Source organism: Cebus imitator, unplaced genomic scaffold, assembly GCF_001604975.1.
Source record: "Cebus imitator isolate Cc_AM_T3 unplaced genomic scaffold, Cebus_imitator-1.0 Scaffold54, whole genome shotgun sequence".
Classification (NCBI taxonomy): Eukaryota; Metazoa; Chordata; class Mammalia; order Primates; family Cebidae; genus Cebus; species Cebus imitator.
In genome coordinates, this window is record NW_016107369.1 from 881,601 (window position 1) to 904,283 (window position 22,683).

Genomic DNA, 22,683 nt, shown 5'->3' on the forward strand with positions numbered 1-22,683 from the left:
TTTTCCACCTATCACCTCGACTCGATCCCCAAGGTAGCCTCGTTGTTGCACCCTGAGTTACCTAGTGGGTGAAAACCAACAGCCACCACCAGAAACTCTTCCCCACACAACACAGAACTCAGGCCTTGTAAGGTGCCAGCAGGCTCCCCAGCAACCTCAGTATAGCCAGGGATGCAAGAAGCTGTGGCCATTTACTATTCAGCCTCCTCCCTGCTCTCAATCCCTCCTTTCTGGCAAGTGGGCCTCCCTAGCCTGGAGTTCCCAGACATGGTTTGGAAAGCCATCTGGCTGCCAGGAGAGTTAATAATTTATAATGAAGATAATCACCCTTCAAGATCCTCGCCTCTTGGGACCATTAAAAAAGATTCAATTGAAAGCCAGTGAGTTCTTTACATGAGGGGATAGGGAAGGGAAGGGGGGAGGGCTGGGGCAGAGAGAAAAAATGGAGAGGGAAAAGGAGGGGGAATATGAACTAGGTGCTTAGCTGATCTTTCCCCACAAAGGGGGTAAAGGGAGAGGAAAATTATTCAGCCCTAGAAGACAATCTTATCCAGCTCTCGCAGCACCAGCCCAGCAAGGGTGCAATTTACGAGTCTTTTCTCCTAGCCAACTCTCTCCACACAAAGCATGAGGGAAAAAAATCAAACACATACAAGAGAAGGGGAGAGAGGCACAGACAAGAGAAAATAAGCCTGCCCAGCAATCATGTCTGGAGCTGCTGGGAGGGCTCTCTCTGTTCTCTTTCCAGGACACAGTAAAGCCCCCACTGTGCTAATTATTCCCATTACTTGACAAATTCTCCATTAATGGAGCAAGAGGTGCCAGAGCTGGCGAGGAGAACAGAACAAACTGGCAGAGGCTCCGGACAGTCTCGAACTGTGCGAACCCAGACCAGATAGCCCCCAGCCTACCACAGGGTGAACGTGGGGCCTGGCACAGCCCCAGCTACAGGGCACACCTCGCAGGTATGAGGCAGAGACCACACCTCATACAGGGCAATGTGATGCCAGAGGGCAGGAAGCAGGGGCAGGACTGTGCCTACAGATGGAATCTCCAGGAAGGGTTACAGCGGAGGTGAGGGCTGAGCCTGGGAGCCAGGAGCAGTTGACACACAGCCCCTAAACAGGGGGAAGTATGGATCAGTGCACTCAGGACCCAAGCTCATGGCAATTTAGTCTTTCTGTGATTTTGGAAAACCACTGGAAAGGCTGCTACGCAGTTCTTCCAGCACACAAATCTTACAACACCAGCAGCAACAGTAAACACCCATATTACACTTGCCCTGGGCAAGACACTATGCCAAGTATGGTACACATGAAGTAATTTAATTCTTATAAAACCTCTAGGAAGTAGGAACCATGATTATCCCTATTTTGGGAGATGAGTAAACTGAGGCCTCTGAAAAGTGAAGTCATTTTTCCAAAGTCACATGCTAATAAGGGTGCAGCTCTCACTCCTGACTCCAAAATGACAATGAAGAGAAGGAACAACAGTCATGGCCAAAAAAAAAAAACAGATAAATAAATCACGGTCATGTTCAGCCTATTTATTGCACAAATTTGGCCCCATGTGTAGCCAAGGACAACGCCATTGAGAAGCTCGTCATCCAAAATACAGCAGATGCCGCAACCACCAGGGACATGTGTAAAACACGTGGCTTCAATGCTTACGTGTCTCCCAAGCTGTATGTGAAACAACATTACTACATGAATAGTGCCATTTGGAGTTGTTGCAATGCCCAGAAGGGCCAAACACCCACACCCTAATTTAGAGCCAAGGCGCTTTACCCCTGACCTCTGCCAGAGTCCATGTAAGAAGCTGAATCCTTAAGGACTGAAGAAAACCTATTCACTATTTATACACATCAAGAGAATATTATTTAAGCCAGACATGGTGGCTAACACCTATAATCCCAGCACTTTGGGAGGACAAGGCAGGTGGATTACTTGAGGTCAGGAGTTCGATATCGGCCTGGCCAACATGGTGAAACACTGTCTCTACTAAAAATACAAAAATTAGCTGGGCATGGTGGCAGGTGCCTATAATCCCAGCTACATGGGAAGCTGAGGAGGGAGAACCACTTGAACCTGGGATGCAGATCATGCCAATACACTCCAGCCTGGGTAACAGCGTGAGGCTCTGTCTTTAAAAAAAAAAAAAAAAAAAAAAAAAAAAAAAAGATAGAAAAAAATGATTTCAGAGATCTCTCCCACAATGTTTTGTAGCAGTTTGATTATATTAATCCCAAATCCTTTGCTTTCCCCATCTCCATCCCTTTGGCAATTTAACACCACTGAGCCCAGCCCTGGACACTAAGCTCAGACATGTGACTTGCTTTGGCTGAATGGCATGTTAGCAAAAATGACACCAGCAGAGGCTTGAAAAGCATTTTCATATTTTCTGCTTGCTCACTCTTGCTCCTTTGCCATGAGAACATGCCCACGCTCGCCTCCTAGAGGATGACACACGTAGAACAGAACTGTCATCCCAGTTATCCCAGCCAAGGCTTTAACTCTGTGACGTTCTAGAGACGCAATCCCGAGGCAGCTAAGGAAACTTAAGTCCAAGTCTTAGCTCCAAATTTACTATGAGCGCTGAACATAGTAAGTTAAGAAGAATGGAACTTCCAAGCCTATAAACTCCACGACGTACTTCAGCCTCATCTGCTTCAGTGTTAACTGCCTATGCGGAAGGACGTCATCACAGAGAACCAAGTAGGCGGGAGGTGCTCTGGTGAGAGCCCTCGGCTGGTGGGTGTGCAAAGTCAGTAAGCCAGCACAGCTTCCTGTACTGTGAGCTGAGAATGGAAAACAGGCAATCCGCACAGAAACCATCATAGGCAACGTGCACAGAGCAAACAGGTAAGTACTAACTGCACACGGCAATGATCTCATAAGTCTGATTAGGAAAGCTAGGTACTGGTGTGTATAAAGTAACTCTCTGTCATCTAACCTCCATATGACAAGGTGTTATGTTTTTTTTTAACTCCATTCTGCCTATGAAGAAACTGAAGCTCAGAGACAGAACGTGGTTCATTCAGGGTCACAAAACAGTAAGTGATGTAACTGAATCTTAAATTCAAGCTTATGAATGATAAGGCCCATATTTCTATCATATATCACACTGATTTGCATTATGCCACTGCTTCTGAGATATGTTAGATAAGGCAGCAAAATACATGAATCTTCCCTTCACGTGTTCACAGCACACTTCACTAATCAATTATGAATCAATCATGGTACCATATTGTTGAGCCCAGAGGGAGCTTCAGAATCTTTCTCAACCCAACACCTTCCCATCAGTTGCTACAGGCATATGAAATAAAACCTATGGGCTCACGCTGCAGTAATTAAATGCATTTGGATGGCACACAGTGGGCCCACCTCTGCAAGACTCTGCCCTATAACAGTGAGTTATTATACAATATAAAACTTTCTTACCTAGGGCTACTAATCCAGGATTGTAATAATTCAAACACAGTTTCCATGATCCTCAAAAGGTAGAAGTCCCAATTACATCTTTCTCTACCAAGTTTCAGGTTTTACTTAACAGCAAAAAGTATTTCAGAGTTGTTTCTGCAACCTCCGCCTTTCGGGTTCAAGCCATTCTCCTGCTGGCTTCCCAAATAGCTGAGACTACAGGCACGTGCCACCACACCCAACTAATTTTTGTATTTTTAGTAGAGACAGGGTTGCACCATGTTGGCCAGGATGGTCTTGATTTCTTGACCTCTAGATCCATCCACCTCGACCTCCCAAAATGCTGGGATTACAGGCGTGAGCCACTGTGCCCAGCCTCAAAGTCTTTCAAATTAAAAAGTCAGTATATTTTTCAAACCCAAGGCCCCAAAAAATTATTCTATCAGCATGGCTTCAACTTCTGGGCTCACTGGATAATTCTGGAATGTTTATAGTCCTTTTGTTTATGATCCATTATGATACAATCAGGACCAAATCAACCTGTAATTTTGCATTCGTTTTCCCACTTTCCTTATTAGTACCTATTTATATCTTAGCCTTCAAAAACCTGCTATGCTTGAAAGGTAACAAAACTGTCTCTGTTTTTAAAATACCCATCTTTCTGCTATGCCACGATGGGCATTTGTTATTCCAGGTTAGATAACTCTTTTAATACATGCAGAGAGGTGAAGGTGACAAGAGGGAGTTAAGAGGTCACAACCTCCGTTTCATTCAACACAATGCACACGTATTCATTCATTCAACAAACCTCTAATAAATACCTGCTACTTGCCAGGCACCCTGTAAGGCCCTGGAGTCCAAAAGGTCCCAGCCAGATTTAGTGGGTGAAGGGAGATAGATGTGTGAGCAATAATCATAAGGTGAGGTGACAGATACTTAAAGAATGAGTGGTTTTGCTAGACCAGGCCACAGGGGAGGTGTCCCAGCACAAGGAAAATAATAAATAAAGACAGTGGGATAGGAAAGATCATGGGTGTCCAGGAAGCCATAAGAAGTTTTATCTAGCTGGAATGTAGGATGGGTGGGAGGGAAGACTGGGAAAAAAATGTAAGGCTAAAAAGTCACGTTGGGGGCAGAGTTACAAAGGTCCTGGATGCCAAGCTAAGAAAGTCTTGGGGAGCTGTTGGAAGATTTTTTTTTTTTTTTTTTTGAGACGGAGTTTCGCTTTTGTTACCCAGGCTGGAGTGCAATGGCGCGATCTCGGCTCACCGCAACCTCCGCCTCCCGGGTTCAGGCAATTCTCCTGCCCCAGCCTCCTGAGTCGCTGGGATTACAGGCACGTGCCACCATGCCCAGCTAATTTTTTGTATTTTTAGTAGAGACGGGGTTTCACCATGTTGACCAGGATGGTCTCGATCTCTTGACCTTGTGATCCACCCGCCTCGGCCTCCCACAGTGCTGGGATTACAGGCTTGAGCCACCGCGCCCGGCCTGTTGGAAGATTTTAAACAGAAGGAATGATGACACCAAGTCAGTGTTTTTGATGGCGTGGGACCTGGATTTGAAAGGAACACAATAGGACACAGAGAAACTAATAAGGAGGACATGGCTCTTATCCAGGGGAGGTAGGAGAGGAGCCCAAGCTTGATCCCATGCCTGGTTCTCAACCATCCATGGCCATTCTCCATACACCTGAGCAGCCAGGGGGATCCAATACCTGAGGCCACGTCCTATCCAGGTATATAATCCAAAAGAGTGAGAACATAGCAAATAGCCCCCTTTGCAGACTCCGTACCTTACCTTGGAAACAGCCTGATTTTCAGAATTCCTGATCCTGTCCCAGGTCAGCATGTCCAGCTCTCCCAACTTCTAGCCACATCTCTACGTAAGCCAGTCCCTTTGTCCCCCCATTCCTCAGGGAAAGAGTTATTTTGGATGCTTCAAATCCTCCATGGAGTTCAGGGTGCTCTGGGGATTGTGGACCAACGTAGAAGCTTAACAGTCACAACCCAAGGCTGAAACCTGAGCATCCACCTCCAACATCATCAGAACAAAGGATAACCAAAGGTTTGGATCCTTTGGGTGCTCTAAAAAGCAGCCATCCCATCCTAAGCATCAGGGGGAAAAACACTATTACATTTGATACAAGTACATCTAGCAGGGTGCAAGAGGAAGGACCGTCAAAAGAAACTCGACAAGAATTGATCCAGCAGAGTTAGTCAAGCCCACATTTCCAAACATGTGCTCCCCAGAAAACCAGTCCCACAAAATGCTCTGAAGGCAGAAAGAGAAAAGACAGAAATATATACATTTTAGAAGCATCAAACTGTTTTCTCCATTTTAGAGATCACAATGAACAACTGAATACTAAAGATTCCAAGAGGCCTTGGAAGAAAGAAATTGAATGAATGCTTCAGCCTCCCCCTTTTGCAGGTGGACAAACTAAGGTCTGAAACATTTTCATGCAGCTCTGCATTGTTAGTTGGTATTCCCAAAGCTGTAAATGATGTCAAGCAACCATCTGGCAAGCACTGTGTCTCACACCTCACCAATGCCTAGTCATCCTAATTAATATTCAAGAGGACCGTAAATAGTTGTTGAGTGACATCACTGAAAGTAAGTTTGGAATTCTTTTAAGTGGAGGTGGATATACTAATCTGTAAATTTTTCATCATGCATTTACTCATCTACTCAAATATATTTATTGAGCACCTATTATGTTTGGAGTGTGTGCATAAAACTATGAATAAGACAAGTCCAGCCTTGACTTCAAGAAGCTTAGAGTCTAGTGGGAAAGTGAAGACCAAGAACATTCAAAAAGTAGTGAGAGGCTCTGCAAAGAGACAAAGTGTGGGCTGGAGGTGTCCCACCCCATCCACCTTTCTTGTGGAGCCTCTCTTTCCAAGGATGGATGTTATTTCTATTACTGTATCTCCATTTAAATAGTTTCCTTCCCACACTCACCCTCTGGCTTCCTTATTTGTAGTGCCAGGAAAAAAAAAAAAGTTCCCAACACCCTGCCAGAGTAAAAGCAATTGTGAAATCCCAAGTATAGTACGGATCTGTGACCACCTCTCCCTAAAACTGTCTCCTCCCCAGGAAGCATCTGCCCTCCTCAGTTAGTCCGGAAGAGAGAGAAGCACCCAAAGTCTCATTTAAGGCAATGTGGCGGCTGGTCTTTACAACACCTTCCCAAAATAATAAGGCTTTGAGGGAGTTTACCTCGGGTGAGCCCACGCTCTTCTAGCAGCTGTGTGTGTGTGTGTGTGTGTGTGTGTGTGTGTGTGTGTGTGTCCCTTATTCCTAAGGCTAGGACTTCCCTGCTCTAGCAGCTGCTCTATGGCCCTGGGTAGCCAACTGCCTCTCAATACCTGTTTTGAACTCTTCCCTCTGTGCCCTCTAGAATCCCCACTGTTCATATTTGACTGCTCACAATACAGAAAGCTATGTCTTCTCTAATCAAATGATTTCTTTGCCAAACACTCTGTGTTGGGGCCAGGTGCATCTCAGGATGGGAGCAGAGTGACAGCATCCTTTCTTCCCCTCTGTGCTTGTGTCATCATTCAAGGTCCCCATGCCATCTATAACCCCACCTCTCTCCCTCTTCATCACTCTTACCTACCACTTGTAGTCAATTATGTTACTGTTGAGAAATATTCACTCACGGTCACCTCCTGCCTGCATGGGTGGAGTGTATTTCCCCACATCTTGAATTCTGGCTTGACCACATGATTTGCTTTGGCCAAGGAAGTGTTAGTGGGTGTGACATGACCAAAAGTTTGAAAAGTGCTTGCTCTTTGGCAGCTCTGCTATCATGATGGGATGGGCATGCCTGGGCTAGCCCATCAGTCCCAAGAGGTCAATGGCTAGAGCTATTCCAGCCACCTACCCCAACTATGACCAACCTAGGTCAGCCAAACCCCATCCAACCTGCAGGTGCAAGATCAGTGGGATTACCCAGGTGAGTATGGCCTAGATCAACTGCCTCCAGATGTGGGAGCTAAATCAATGCTTACTATTGCATACCAGCCAGATTTTTGTGATTGTTTGTTACACAGTAATAACTGACCAATACAACACCCCAAGATTACTCTCCCATATCCACTGAGACACTTAACTGGCTAAATTTCCCTCTGTACTCTGACTCCCATTATTGTGATCAATGCCCATGTGCTCAGTGCCCTGGTTTCATTGCCTTTATGCCTCTTCTCCAGTAATCTGCACCTTTTTACCCACTCCCTTATCACCAGCCTGGACTTCAGCCCCACCCAGAACTACCTCTCCAATAAATACCTATCTCAGGACAATCTTATTCCTATGTCCTGTCTCTTCCTAACCCTTCTTGCCAACCTGGCCAAAGATATATAGCATCCTCATCTTTTCACTCACAGTCTATCACCCCTTCCATACCCCATTTTCCTCACTTCTTACCTAGAAGAGGCTTCACAGTCAATCATTCCCTCATTCCCTGAACTTCCACCACCCACCAGTTCTCTATCTCAGAGGAATCTAAGCGATCATTTCTCCTGGCCCTGAGCTACAGATAGGTACTAGTAACCAACAGCCCATCTATGCCAACAAATGCAACTACACTGATCTTGACACTATTAAACTCAGCTACTTAGCAATCCTTCAACTTTTCCCCAATACCCTCCCTTCTTCAGCTCTTCCAAACCTTTTCCCCTTCCTCATTCAGCAGATGCCACAGGGGCTCCTTTTTCAGTGGAAAAAAAAAAAATTGAGACCTTTAGGCACGAAGGCCTGTGCTTCTCTCCCCTCTGGCTACTCACTTTCTCTCCTATTTACCTTCCCTGCTTCTTTTCTCAATGAAAACTGTTCCCTTTAAAGCTACCTTCTCCCCAGTGTTCTTTCTCTAAGCCCAGCCACCTCCCTGGGACCCTGTTCCATCAACACTTTCTCAACCTCTATAGGCTCCCCACTTGCCCCCTGCCCCCAGCAGCATGCCAGTTACCTTAGAAGAAAACGGGACTCTTCCCTCGCCTTGAAGATATTCTCTGTAATCCTTTTCTCCATCAAAATTCATCATCTCCATGTCTCCCTTTCTATCCTCATCCTCTGCATTCCGGCTTCTGCCCCCACATGTCCCTGACTCACACAGCTCTCCCCAAAGTTACCAGTGGCTTCCAAAATACCAAACCAGAGCTGCTTTTCAGTTCCCACCTCCCAGGCCTTCCTGCTGCATCTGCCACTGTTGGTCCCCCTTCCTGGCACGTTCCTGTGCTCCCCCTCCTCCCTCTCTGCACACCTTTGAAACTCACTCTCAGGTGCTCCTTTTCTCCCCCCACCCTTCAGATGTCAGCATCCCTGGAGCTCCGTCTGCGGATCCCTTCACAAACTACCCACTCTCCCTGACCCTCTTAATCCTGGATGCCCCCCTAGACAACTCAAACATACTCTGATTACAACCAAACTCATTGCTTTCCTCCACCACATCCTCCCTTAACTGTTCCTCCTGAATTTATCTCCCTTAATATTCTCATCCACTCAGTAGGCCCAGCTAGCAACCTGGGCATTACCCCACTCTCTTCATCTTCTCTCTCCCTCACATCCTTACATCCAATCAATTGTCTTATGTTCTGATGCTATCTCCTAAGTATCCCTCCTTTCCTTCTCCCTCCCTGTCTCTTTCTATACCCCTCTCCACTTCTGCCCTCCATCCCCATCTACCTCAGTAACTCGGTTCAAACAGGTCTTCATCAGTTGAATTATTTCAAACGCCTAATAGCTGATCTTTGTACTTCAAACCTCTCCCTCCTTCCAACTCTCCTAATAAGCTGCTTCCAAGCCAGAATTAACTTTCTAAAACTCACATTTAAACAGATCACTCCCAGGCTTCTAAAGAAGCTCCTTGCTGCCAATAGGAAAGAGTCCAAGCTCCTTAGATTCAGATTCTAGGAACAAATAACATTTTTGAAAACTCACCAGATACCCAGCACTGTGCTCATCTTATCCTTGCATAAATCCACTGATGTATTACCTCAGAGATGTATTATTACTTCAGAGATGGGTAAAATTAAGACGTCAAGTCTAAGTAACTTGTTCAAGGTCACACAGCTAGGAGACAGGGCCAAGATGCAACCCAAGCCTTCTAACTTGGATCAGGGTACTTTCCAATGAGTCCTTTATTGGTCAGCCTTTGAGATCAATAATTTGGACTTGGCCTACATGGTAGTCTGTGTTTATCTGAAGACGTTTCTCAACAGTGGCCTGTCTTTTTCAAATTTCTCACCCTAGTCAATGTCTCCTAGAAACCAAAATCTCAGTGGACCTCACTTTAATCCTGAGTTTTCTAATCCTACTAACCTTAAATTTAACATTGGGTTAAAAATCTCAGCATCAGATGTCACATAAAATTTCCAGTGATTCTCCCCATCCCCTGAAAATAGTCACCCTGTTTATTGGACAGGGATTGTTGGGGGCTGAACTGCACCCCCACCACCACCAAATTCCTAATCCCCTGTACCTAATGTGACTGTATTTGGAGGTAGATTATTTAACGAGATACTTAAGTTAAAATGAGGTCCTTAGGATGGGCCCTAATCCAATCTGAAGGGTGTCCTTATAACAAGAGGTATTTGCACACACATACATGCAGAGGGGAAGCAATGTAATGACACGCAGAGAATGCAGCCATCTGCCCACCAAGGAGAGAGGCCACAGAAGAAACCAGTCCTGCCAACACCTTGGACTTCAACCTCGAGAACTGTGAGAAGATAAACTTCTGCTGTTTAAGCCACTCAGTAATAATACTTTGCTATGGTAGCCTTCAAACCAATACAGAGGGGCTGTCTTTTTCAGAAATCCTCAAGCATTAAAGGAAACTCTCACAGCTTAGGCACCCCAGCTCTTCCAATCCCAAAGGTAAGAAAAAGAAATGAGGGAAGGTAGAGAATTTGAAAAGCCAAGGAAGGCATTGCATTACAGATGCTACAAATTAGAACTGTGATGCAATTTCATTCTTCTTAGCAACTGATTGAGGACTCCTGGGGCCTTTGATATTGCTTTATACTAGAAGGATTAAGTTCTTAGAGAGAATTAATATCCAAGAAAATGGAGATGCTTTTTAACCAGGACTAGGGTCTACCCTGTGGCATCTGGCCAGGTTTCCAAACTTATAGATGTCATGAGGAAATAAAATTTCATCCCCCCAAAAAGACAATGTGCCTAATATGAACATAAGGTTATTAATTTTTTATTTCATCAAGTAAAGACTTTTTTTTTTTTTAAAGAGACAGGGTCTTTCTTTGTTGCCCAGGCTGGAGTACAGTAGTATGAGCATGGCTTACTGTAGCCTTAAACTCCTGGGCTCAAGCAATCCTTCCACCTCAGCCTCCCAAGTAGCTAAGACTACAGGCATGCACCACCATGCCTAGATAACTTTTTTTTTCCCATAGAGACAGGGTCTGGCTATATTGCCCAGGCTGGTTTTAACACTGGGCCTCAAACAAAGGCCTTTTTAAAAAACAACAAACTACAAATCAGTTAAATCACCTAGGTATATTATATGTATATACATATATGAACATGGATAAATCTGTAAAAACATTGAAGAAAGGAAGATAGCAAGATGCAGAATATGTGATGATGCTGTTTATACACATTAAGAGAATACTATTTAAGCTTGGCACGGTGGCCTATGCCTGCACTCCCAGCACTTTAATAGGCCAAGGCAGATTACTTGAGGTCAGGAATTTGAGACCAGACCAGTCAACATGGTGAAATACTGTCTCTACTAAAAATACAAAACTTAGCCAGGTGTGGTGGTACACACCTGTAATCCCAGCTACTTGGGAGGCTAAGGTGGGGAAATCATTTGAACTCAGGAGGTGGAGGCTACAGTTGCAATGAGCCGAGATTGTGCCACTGCACTCCAGCCTGGGTGATAGGACAAGACTCCATCTCAAAANAAAAAAAAAAAAAAAAAAGAGAGAGAGAGAGAGAATACTGTTTATATACATTAAGAGAATACTCATGCGCAATACAATACCATTTAGGCTTATAAAGGTTAAAAAAAAAGTGAATGATATTTCTAGAAGGATACATGTCAATATCATGTTCATTCCTCTCTGTAAAACAGAGTTCTCAACCTGAGTGCTATTAACATTTGGGACCAGATAATTCCTTGTTGCAGGTTATCCTCGCATGATTGGATGATTGACAACATCCACCAACGCAAGGATATCCACAAAACTGTCCTCATTGAGAACCACTGCTCTCAGCAAAAAGAGAAGATAATGTAAGTGACAAGATGGTTAACAATTTTTAAATCTATATTTGTAATATTGTTGTTCTTAAAAAATACTAGAAGCAAATATATGTCAATTGTTCATTTGAGAGATAGAAATAGGAGGGTATGTTATTTTTCTGAGTCTCATTTATAAAAACTACCATCTATTAGAACCATAATTTCATTTATTAAAAAGGTATTTTTTTAAATCAAACAAGCAGGAAGGCTAGACTAAGATGAGGTGGTGTGGGTTGAAAAAGACATGTTGAAGTCTTCACACCTGGCACCTGTGAATGTGACTTTATTTGAATACAGGATCTTTGCAGATGTTATCAAGTCAAGAAGAGGTCATGCTGGCGTAGGATGGGCTGCAAATCTAATGCCTGGTGTCCTTAGAGGGAGAGAGAGATGTGGACACAGAGACACAGGGAAGATGGCCATGTGATGATGGAAGTGGCAACTGGAGCGAGGCCACTACAAGCCAAGAAACGCCAAGGATTGCTGGTAACACCAGAAGCCAGGACGAGGCAAGAAAGGAATCTTCCCTAGAGCCTACAGAGGGAGCGTGGCCCTGCCAACACCTTGGTTTCAGACTTCTGGCCTCCAGAATAATGAGCTAATAAATTTTTATTGTCTTAAGCCACCCAGTTGCTGGTACTTTGTTAGAGGTGTCACAGGAAACTAATGCATAAAGCTATGCTCCTTTTCAAACTCGCTGGATTGCTGGGGAGGTCTTCATTCTCCTACCAACAAGTGAAAACCTTGTCTCAAGCCAACTTGCCTTTGCCAGCCACAGGCAAACTCTGAGGCTCTGGCCAGCTAGAGAGCAAGGAGCCCTGCTGCTCCCCCACGGTGAGGTCTGTGCTGTGTCGTGTAGAACAAGGTGAGAAAAGAGAAGCATTCACAGCAGAGCTGGCACTGGTTCTGTGAGCTTTGCCAAGTTGGAACCTCAGTTTACTCATCTGAGCAATGGAACAAAAAGAACAAGCCACAGGGATATTGAAGGACAAAAATGGACCATGTACATGAAAAGGACTTACAAATGCAAACTATCGTCAGCGCCAAGCTATCATGTTACACCTTAACTGAAGAAAAGACAGCCCCAGAAAAGGCAATTAACTTGATACCTTTAGGAAGAAAAAAAAAAAATCTGTCTTTGAATATAATTACTTTTATACTTGCTCGGGAAATCTCTATCCAGTCTCAAGAGGGTTAAAAATGAGGAAGGGAGACAGGTACACACTGAAAATAGCAGCAAAAATAAAACCAATTAAAGTTTTTATACCATACTCCCTAAAACTTTTTAATAAAACTTGCTCCTCTGTTTCTTCTTGGTCATCTTGCAGGAAATTCTCCATGTTATCATGACATACAGAGCAGTTTATCAATCACCATGCCAAGCATTTATTATCTGGAGCCATGGCGCCCAGACCAAGCCTTGGCAGCAATGCCCTTAAGAAGGAAGAAGCAGGAAAGGGGTCAAAGTTCAGAACACAGAACAGAGGTGGGAGGTCCCAACAGTGGCTGCCCAGATGCATAAACAAAACCCTCCCCCACAAACGAAACTTCCCAGCACCAGCAAAGCAGCGGCAGGAAACAGCTGTGGACAAGGGTGCTTCCTAGTCTATTTCCCCAATCCCAACAGAGCTGCAGTTGAATTTTTCCTGTCTTTATAAAGACCTCCAAAATGCAATTTCCACAACCTTTGTTGCCTTCTCTATTTCCAGCATTTAACCATTCTAGATGCCAGAAAGTTCTTTGTGGGATCTAACAAATCTCTCAAGCTGGAGGCCATGGCGCCTCCTCTTGCTCTGTGCCCTGTTTGGGAGCCTGTTGGTAATAGCCCTCCCTTCCTGATTTGAGCTCGTCCTGTTCATGAGGACTGATGGAGCTTCCTGCTGAGCGGAGCCTTTAGACATGAGGCAACCCCTTCCTCCCAGATAAGGAAGCTGGGACCCAGAAGCTAAAACACTGGTCCATCCCACAGGCCTCCTCTCTCCTCAATAGAGCTGATGCTGCAAAAACTTTCAGCTCCTTTTTAGAAATATATAGAAAGATTCCAGTTACAGGGTCGCAGGGAGAGGGCCAGAATGGGCTTGGGAACAGGATCAGCAATGGGGTCTGGACAGTACCCCCATTCACCCCCATCTCCGGTGGGTTTAGACTTCTTTGAAAACACTACGATGTGGCACAGTGTTGACATTTGTAAAATACTTCAGAGTTGACAAAAAAGCACTCTTTCACATATTATCTCCTCTAGTCTTCAAATTTCCATTTAAAATGTACATGATCACCCCCACTTTACAGACTAGGAAAGAGTCCAAAAGGTTAATGCCTTACTCAAGGTCAGATCAACAGTGAGAAGAGAGCCCATATGGAATCCAGGCATCTGCCTTCAAATTTCATGTTCCATAACCATGCAAGGCCCCCCACGGCAAAGAGCTCACTAGAGTCGGAGTTGAGAAACCAAGGCACAAGCCCCAGCTCTGGCACCCCTTGCCGTGTAAACATGGGGAAGTCACCAGCCTCCCGATGCCTGGTCTCTTCTAACTAGAGACAAGGAGGTTGGGCTAACAAGGACTTTGGAAGTCACTCCCACCTCTGGAGGAGTGTGCCTCGCTCTGCCTTTTACTTTGTTTCCACACTTGTTTTACTTATCGAACATCCACTTTTTCTCCTTACCACCCTCTTTGTAGATTATCCACTAGACCAAAACATCGCGACTAAGCATCCCCAGTGCGTCCAGCACGGAAGAACAACGATCGGCAAAGACAGAGGTAGCCCCTGCCCTTGTGGAGCTTTTAGCCTAGTGGAAGAATCAGGAATTCTTGGAAATTCCTGATTCCAGCCAGGAAAGATTGAAACTGTGACTGTGACAAATGCCACCAAGGCACAACGTACCGTGCCTGAACACAGTATTTAAAGAGCACTAGGAGGGAACTGCAGCCCTCCCTGAAGAAGTTACTCTTGTGCAGAGATATGAAGGAAAGAGAAGAGGGGAAGGAAGAGCACCTAGGCAGAGAAAACATCATGGACAAAGGCCCTGCGGTAGGAAAGAGCAAGGCAAGTGCAAGAGACTGAAAGGCCAGTGGGGCTAGAAGAGGGACAGGGAGGAAAGCATAGTAGGCAATAAGAAGAGAGGGGTAGGAAGGGCCCAGACCCAGCTCAAAAGGCGAGGATAAAGGGTGTGGTCTTTATGCCAAGAGCAGTTTAAACCGCTGGAAGGGTTTAGGAACCTGGAGGTGAGGTAGAAGGGACCACAGGACCAGACACATCAGGGTATCCTTAAGTAATGAAGAGGGATCTGCTACTATAGGCCTGCCCCCAAACCAACTCAGAAAGCATGCTCACATGAGCTGAGCAAATCCCACTTGCTTGAACACTGAGTTTCTGGCGAATAAATGGATAACAGCTCACTATGGCTGTCCCCCGGTCTGGAAAAATATGTTTTGCTCTCCCTCCACTCCTGCCATGTTTCAGCAAATGCCTCATCGCTCCCTGGGTGGCCTGGCTCTCCCCTATGAGGGTAGCTACGGGAGTGCACCATTGAGATCTCCTTCAAGAGGACATGCCGCAGACAGCAGAGTTGACAACAGCCCAGCTGCCACCTTTTGGATCCATCACTGGATTCACAATGCAGCCACTCCCTCAAGGCTGCTTCCAGCCAACAACCAAGCACATTGGAGTACTCATGTCAATCCATTCCCATCCATTTCAGGATTCCTCTAACAATCAACTTTTGCTTGGGGAATTCCCATCAGCCTGGCTGAGACTCTCTCAGAGCTACGCTGCTGAGGGTGCTCTTCCTATCCAATCTTTCCTTCCTCTCTCCTTTCACCAGAGTCAGGTCTGCATCAAGGTCTGAACACTCTCCCTCCTTCCTGCTCCCTCCCCTTTAATCCTACATAGGCGTCTCCCTCAATAAGACTCTTGCATGTCTAATCAATCCTGTTTTGATGTCTGCCTCTTCGAGGACTCATCGTAATTCTCCTTCCATTCTCTTCCCCCCATCTCAGATCAGTCTTCCTAAGGGGACTAAGATGATCCCCACTAACCCGGCTTGACTTCTGCAGGGGCTCTCTGAGACTCAGGAAGCACATCCTGTCATTTCTTATAGCATGCTGCCCAAGGCCTAGGCTTCTAGCCCTTCTAAACTATCAAGAACTATTTGTTCCCAAGGAAAGCACTAGATGAGTTTTGCCAAAGCTGTGGTTCCTCAAAGTCAGCCAAGCCGGGGAGCTCCTCAAACTGTTTTTAAAGCTATGCCCATAGGTCCTTAGAGATGCTGTGAGTCTAACAAAAGAGAGGCCTATTTGGCAGGCCCTGTGGACTGCTGAATGCCACTTTAACCAGAAAAGCTCTACTTTTATCTTTTTAATTTCATTTTCTTTTGTTTTTGATATTGAGATTCTAAGTAAGATTTTGCTTGACTAAAAAAATGATTCCACTGCCAAAAGTAAAAATATATCTAATTGAAAAACTGCTACCAAGGGACTTTTTCTTTCTGGTAATGGCAGGCTATTACCATTAAAAACAACTAAAAATATGGATAAAAAGCACAATGTATCTTCTTAAAATCACCAAAATGCTGATCAGATAGTAAGGAAAGACTAGTCTAAAATTGAAAGGAAACAGGAATCCAGGCAAGTATGAAAATCACTTTGCCCTGAAGACATCTGAGTCTGGCAAATTTGATCTTCATTTTGACAGGCTGGAAGAGCTAAAGAGAAAAGAATCCATAACCAGAGCCCACATAAAATGGGGAGACCAAAAGCAGACCCTCATCACAATAACCTGGGCAAGGGTGAGGACAAATCAGAAATTGACTAGTCCTCAAGAGAATCTATAGATTGGATCTGAATCACTTGTTTCTGAGGGAACTTCACACTGTTAATTTTGTTTAAGGTGGGGTGGGGTCCAAGATTTATAGTGCCCTCAAGTGTCTGCCAGAAAAATAAAATTTTTTTGTAGAGAAGGCACCTTCTCCATTTCAGGCTTAATTTATACTTATAGATCATTTTCAAGTACAATGACCAGCATGCAGTCAAAGATAACCAGACACATTGTGAAACCACCGGGGAGAACCACTAGAACTAACAGATATCAGTGAGAGTCTCTCTCTCAGCTCTGAGACCCTGTTGGTACTAGAAGTGTCTCCACTGAGTCACAGTAATCTAGTTATTTGCGCTAGCAACACTACTCTGGGATCTGTCAGCTCCATGTAGACACTCCCTTCAGACAAAGTAGGAGGCTCCAGTTGCTAGCCAAAAAGCTTTCATACTTCCTAAAGGACACCCCCAGACCCTGAACATATGAACACAGAGTCAGCCTTATGCTTCCACCATAGGGAGAAAGTTCTGCAGTTCCATCCCTATGGAATGATTAAACCACTTACACCATGAAGACAACAGTGATTCCCCTTCAGGCCACCACTACAACATCATAGCCCCCCGTTTCTACTTTCTTCCTCCTCCCTAACAGTTCTGACCCTGCCTGCCCTCCCTCTTGATCAAGACTGCTCTCCTAATTAAAATAAACAAATGTCAGGAAGCAATTACTACAGAGAGAGAGGCAGATGGTAGAATAGTGGCACTCTGGTATTGCATTAAGCAGTAACTTGCTATCTCTTCAAAGTTTCTGCACTTTAATTAAGCATCATTATAGACAGGTTCAATGAGCTTTGGAGTGGGGTTTATCAAATTAGCTTCTTGCCAGGCTGATGCTGTGTGATTGCAAGAGGTGTTCCTGACGCAAGGCTCAGCTGCCTGAGAGGGCCCAGGAGGGGAGCAAAGGGCAAGAAGACCCAACCCCACTCCCTTGGCAGACCAGAGGAGGGGGTGAAACTCTACCCACAGTGGTGGGGAGGGTGAAATAGTAGATAAAGACTAAGCAAACACTGAGGTGGGGAGTCAGACATCCCCCAAGCTGAGTACCTGCCTTTTCCCTGCATTCCCCTTCTATGTGTGCCACCCACAAGAGCCTAGCCCAAAAGAGAAAGACCAGACTCTGGGAGGTGTCAGGACAAAGAGTGAAATTAGACAGACTTGAATTCTCATTCTTCCTACAATCAAAATAACTCTGGACAAACAACTTAACTTTTCTGTGCCTCAGGAGTTTTTTTCTTCATTTGCAAAATGGAAGTAATAATGGCTAACAATTTTTGAATACTTACTATGTACTAGGCACCATTCTAAGCACTTTATGTGTCTAATTCATTTAACCCTTCTCTCTGTACTACTATAGGGTAGGTATGATCATTACCCCATTTAACAGATGAGAGGTTGGAGGCACAGGGAGAATAAACCTGCCCAAAGCCACATAGCTGGTAAGTGGTGGAGCCAAAACTCTAATCAGGCAGCCTGGATCTAGAACACATGCTCCCTCATGGTCACAAAACACCACAAAGCAAATTAAAAACATGATTTGCTCAACATTAACATCAGATTTACCACGGCTACTTGCAACATAGGTAAATCTTTAAAATGTTATGCTGAGCAAAACAAGACATAAGTCCATTTATATAAAATTCCAGAACAGAAAAGTCAATAAATAATGACAAAAACTCCATCTGTGGTTGCCTGGGGCCAGGAGTGGGGACAGGGACTGACCACCAAGAGGCACAGAAAAACATTTTGGGGGTGATGGAGATGATCTCTATCTTGACTATGGTGTTTGTTACACAGGTGTATACATTTGCCAGTACTCGAGCTGTATACTTAAAAAATTGAGGCACTTTATTGTACATAGCTTACACCTCACACAAATTTTTAGAAACCTACTTACTAAATGAATGAATGCAAAAATATAAATAGCAGTGTTATGGTCTGAATGCTTATATTCCCTCACCTAAGTTTATATGTTGAAACTATCCACAGTGTGATAATAAGAGATGGAGCCTTTGGGAAGTGATTGGGTCATGAGGGTGGCCCTTCATAAATGGGGTTAGTGCCCTTACAACAGAGGCCAGAGGAAGCTTATTTATCCCTTCTGGCCCTTCTGCCACGTGAGCACACATTGAAGACACCACCTATGACGAACTGACCCTCACCAGATGCTGAATCTGCTGTCAACTTGAGCCTGGATTTCCCACTCCCCAGAACCATAAGTAAAGAAAATTCTGTCATTTCTAAATTACTCAGTTGAAGGTATTTTGCTATAGCAGCCTGAACAGACTAAGACAGACAGTGGTCCTTGTGTGGTGGGATTTATTCATTCAACAAGTATTTATTAAGCACTTATTATGTGTCAGGCAATGTTCTAGATGTTGGTGACACATCAGTGTAAACAGATTAAAATACTTGCCTTTGTAGCTCTTAAATTCTAGTGGAGAGAGACAGATAATAAGCAAATACATAAATATAACACAAATAGTATGCCCAATGGTGACAAGTACTCTGGAAAAAATAATAGAGACGAAGGAATTAAAAGTGCTGAGGGAGAGGGTTGCAATTTAAAACAAAGGGTTCAGGGAAAGTCCCCTTCTCGGCAAGGCACATGATATGGTTTGGTTCTGTGCCCCCACCCATATCACATCTCAAATTATAATCCCCATAATTTCCACATGTTGAGGTAGGGACCAGGTGGGAGGTGACTGGATCATGAGGGTGGTTCCCCCCATGCTGTTCTCGTGGTAGTGAGTTCTCAAGAGATCTGATGGGTTTATAAGGCAGTTTTCCCTGCTCTTCCCAGCTCTCTCTCACCTGATGCCATATAAAATGTACCTCTTCCCCTTCTGTCATGATTGTAAGTTTCCTGAGGCCTCCCCAGCCATGCCTAACTGTAAGTCAATCAAACCTCTTTTCTCTATAAATTACCTGTTCCCAGATATGTGTTTATAGTAGTGTGAGAACCGACTAATATGGCCCATGAGCAGATAGGACGGTGGGCAAGGTAACTGCACCTGCCCTGAGAGCAGACCTGTCCAGCCTCTGTGTTCTCCCTCAGCCCTGCCCTACGATCCTCCACCCATGGCTGCCCTCTCCTTTACCTCAGGTTCTCCATGCTCTTCCTCTCTCACCTGCCTCTTCTTCCCACAGCTGGCACAGTCCTGTCCACCAAAGTCTCAGGGGCCCCCTCACACCTCCAGCCACATTCCCCAGGCAAGCCTTCACACCTTGCTGCATACCACCTATTTGGTTTAGAACATCTTATCACCTCCCAGGTGCAGACTCACCTCCTTCAGACCAGCTTCAAGAAAACAAAACCGACCTCCTGGGGACAAGGCTTGGGAGGTCTGTGTGGCCAAGACACTGATGTCATCTCAAGTGGGATAAGGAGTATCAAGGCCCAGAAACTCAGGTAACCATTAATATTAGCGATCATCTACTACGAGAGATACTGGGATTATAAAGCTTAGGAAAACAGGGCCTCAACCGTCATGGGGACACATATGCAAACTACAAATTAAACAGCACATGATGTCTGTATTACAGGTATTGATCAACTTATGACCTATGCAACTTACGACCATTCGACTTTACGACCACAATTGCTAGCCACAACTGCTCCGCTGTAGATTTTTGGAAACACTACAACATTTTGATGTGTATCAAGAATATCGCTACAGCCTGGGAGGCTGTGACGACAAAGTGCATGAATGGCATCTGGAAAAATTGTGTTAAGCGCTATGTTAATGATTTTGACGGATTTGACAGTGAACATGAACTTGAAACGATTTGGGAAAAAATAGTAAAACTCGCTAAAGACCTTTCTTTGGAGTGTGAAATGGAGGATGTCGAAGAGTTGCTAGACGAAGAATCCGGAGAACTTACAAATGAAGAGCTAATCAAACTGGAAGAACAAAGAGTGGCGGAAGAAGAAAGAAGAGAAGCAGAGAAAGAAGAGGAGGAGCCAGAAAGAAAGTTCACCACTAAGGGAATATCAGATGGTTTATCTTTACTGAATAAACTTCTTATACATTTCGAAGCAACGGACCCAAACATGGAACGATTTGCAAGGATTGAACGGATGGCGCACGATGTGTTTCGTCCATATCGTGCAATTTATGAAGAAAAAAAGAAACATACAATTCAGACAAAGCTCACCATGTTTATGAAAAAACCAACTCCGGTAACCTGCTGCCTCAGATGACGACATCAACGAACCACAGCCAAGCACCAGCGGCCAATAAAATGTTTCGTACATGTTTATAAATTTTGATATGTTTTGCAATTGGGAAAATGTTTCCTATGGTATTTTTTACACCTGTATTTTGTATTTTTCTATGCACCTGTATTTTGTAATTTTGTATGTTTTGCAAATATTAAACCAGTTGTACTGGTAATGCAGTGTTTTACTTAAACCTGACAAATGTAAAAATAAGAAACAAAATGGTATAGAGATGATACAAATGGCATAAAATGAACAAAGAAAATTATGACATATAACAATAATGAAAGAAAATTATGATAAAATATGACTTAAAGATTTTTATAACATCATTTCACCGTACTGTACATATAGCCTACTCAACTTACGACCAAATCGTGTTACAACCGGTCTGTTGGAACCAATCGTGGTCATAAGTTGAGCACTAGCTATAGTGGAAATCATAACAACACAGTACTTGCTGTGAGCTTACCATGTGCTGGGAGTTGAACCCAGCACTTAGTACACATACTGCCATATTATCCTCACATAACCTCAGCAAGTAGGTAACCTACTCCTGTAGGTTAAGTAACTTGCCCAGAGTCACAGAGCTTGGAGGTGGCCAAATCAGAGTTAGAATTATGTCTGTCCTACTGCAAAGGCTCCAGCCTCACCACTCTAAAAAAATACACATGGGCATAGGAAGTAGCTCAGGGATGCAATACCATTGATTTCATAATAAAAAAAAAAAAAAAAGGAGTAGCTCAGGGAAAGAAGTGTAATCTGTGTCCAGTGGTATAGGGATGACCTCAGATAGGAGGCATTTGATCTGGATTTTAAAATATAAATAACTGATTTGAAGGATTATAAGGGGGAGGAGAGGTGGGAAGGAATAGGGAAGAATAATAATCCAGGGATAAAAGGAAACCTGAGGAAAAGCACAATGGTATTGAAAAATGGCAAACTGTTGAGTTTTATTGGAAGCACAGTGTCAAGGGCAGGAGGGTGGAGAACTTGAGCTTGGAGAGGTCAACAGTGTCCAATTCTGAAAGGCCTCTAGGTCAAGCTAAGGATATATATTTATTTTATTTAACAAGGCACACAGTAACAAAGCACATAGTAAACGCTACATAAATAGTATTTACTATGTGCTGAGCGCTATTTTAAGCATAACACGAATACTACATACCATTTATGTAGTATTTACTATACGCTAAGCACTGTTCTAAGCATATCACAAATATTAACTCATTGAATCCTTCTAACAACACTACAAAGTAGGTATGAATATTATCGCCCATTTTATAGGTGAGGCCATTGAAGAACAGAAAGGTTATATAATCTACCTGTGCTAACTCAGCAAGTGGATGGAATTCAAACCCAGGCAGTCTGGCCCCGGAGTCCAGGCTCTCAGCTACTACCTAGGCTACATTAACGAGATTTTACAGGGGAGGCAGTATTTCATCCAAGAAATGCTGTGCTTAGTTTTATTGCCTTAAGATTTCTACCACCATATGTCAGAGAAAAAGAGAAAATGGAAGAAAAAGAATGAGTGGTAGGAAGACCACCCAAGAAGGCACCAAAGTGTTCTGTTGAAAGCTGATAATGGCCCACTGGCAAGAAAGACACAGAGGAACAAATGGAGTTCAAAGATATTTTAAAAGAACCAAAAGGGCGTGATGACTAACATGGTGGGGAGAGAGGGATATTGAAGTTGGCTTCCACCTTTCCAGCTCAGATTCCTGGATAGATGGAGATGCTACCCACTCAGATATACAGGAAATGATGACAAGCAGACATGGGTGTGTTAAGTCTGATTCTCAACTTGCTATGGATTTTCAATTGCAAGAACAAGTAGGAGTTGCCTGTGTAGCTCTGAAGCCAACACTATTGGTTTTTCAGCTGTCAATCTTGATGTGCCTATGGGTG

General features: G+C 44.1%; 1 protein-coding gene across 15 annotated transcripts in view; it reads right to left on the reverse strand.

The window, feature by feature from the left end:
* Positions 1–22,683, reverse strand: part of LOC108304386 (neurexin-3) — an 827,297-nt gene that overhangs the window by 765,549 nt on the left and 39,065 nt on the right. Inside the window, exon 1 of one of the 15 annotated variants that reach the window (XM_037738480.1) lies at positions 8,392–8,469. The exons of the other annotated variants lie outside the window; for them this stretch is intronic. The gene's annotated coding sequence lies outside the window, so the exon portion shown is untranslated. Of the gene's footprint in view, positions 1–8,391; positions 8,470–22,683 lie in introns of those variants that run through there. 15 annotated transcript variants of the gene reach the window in all.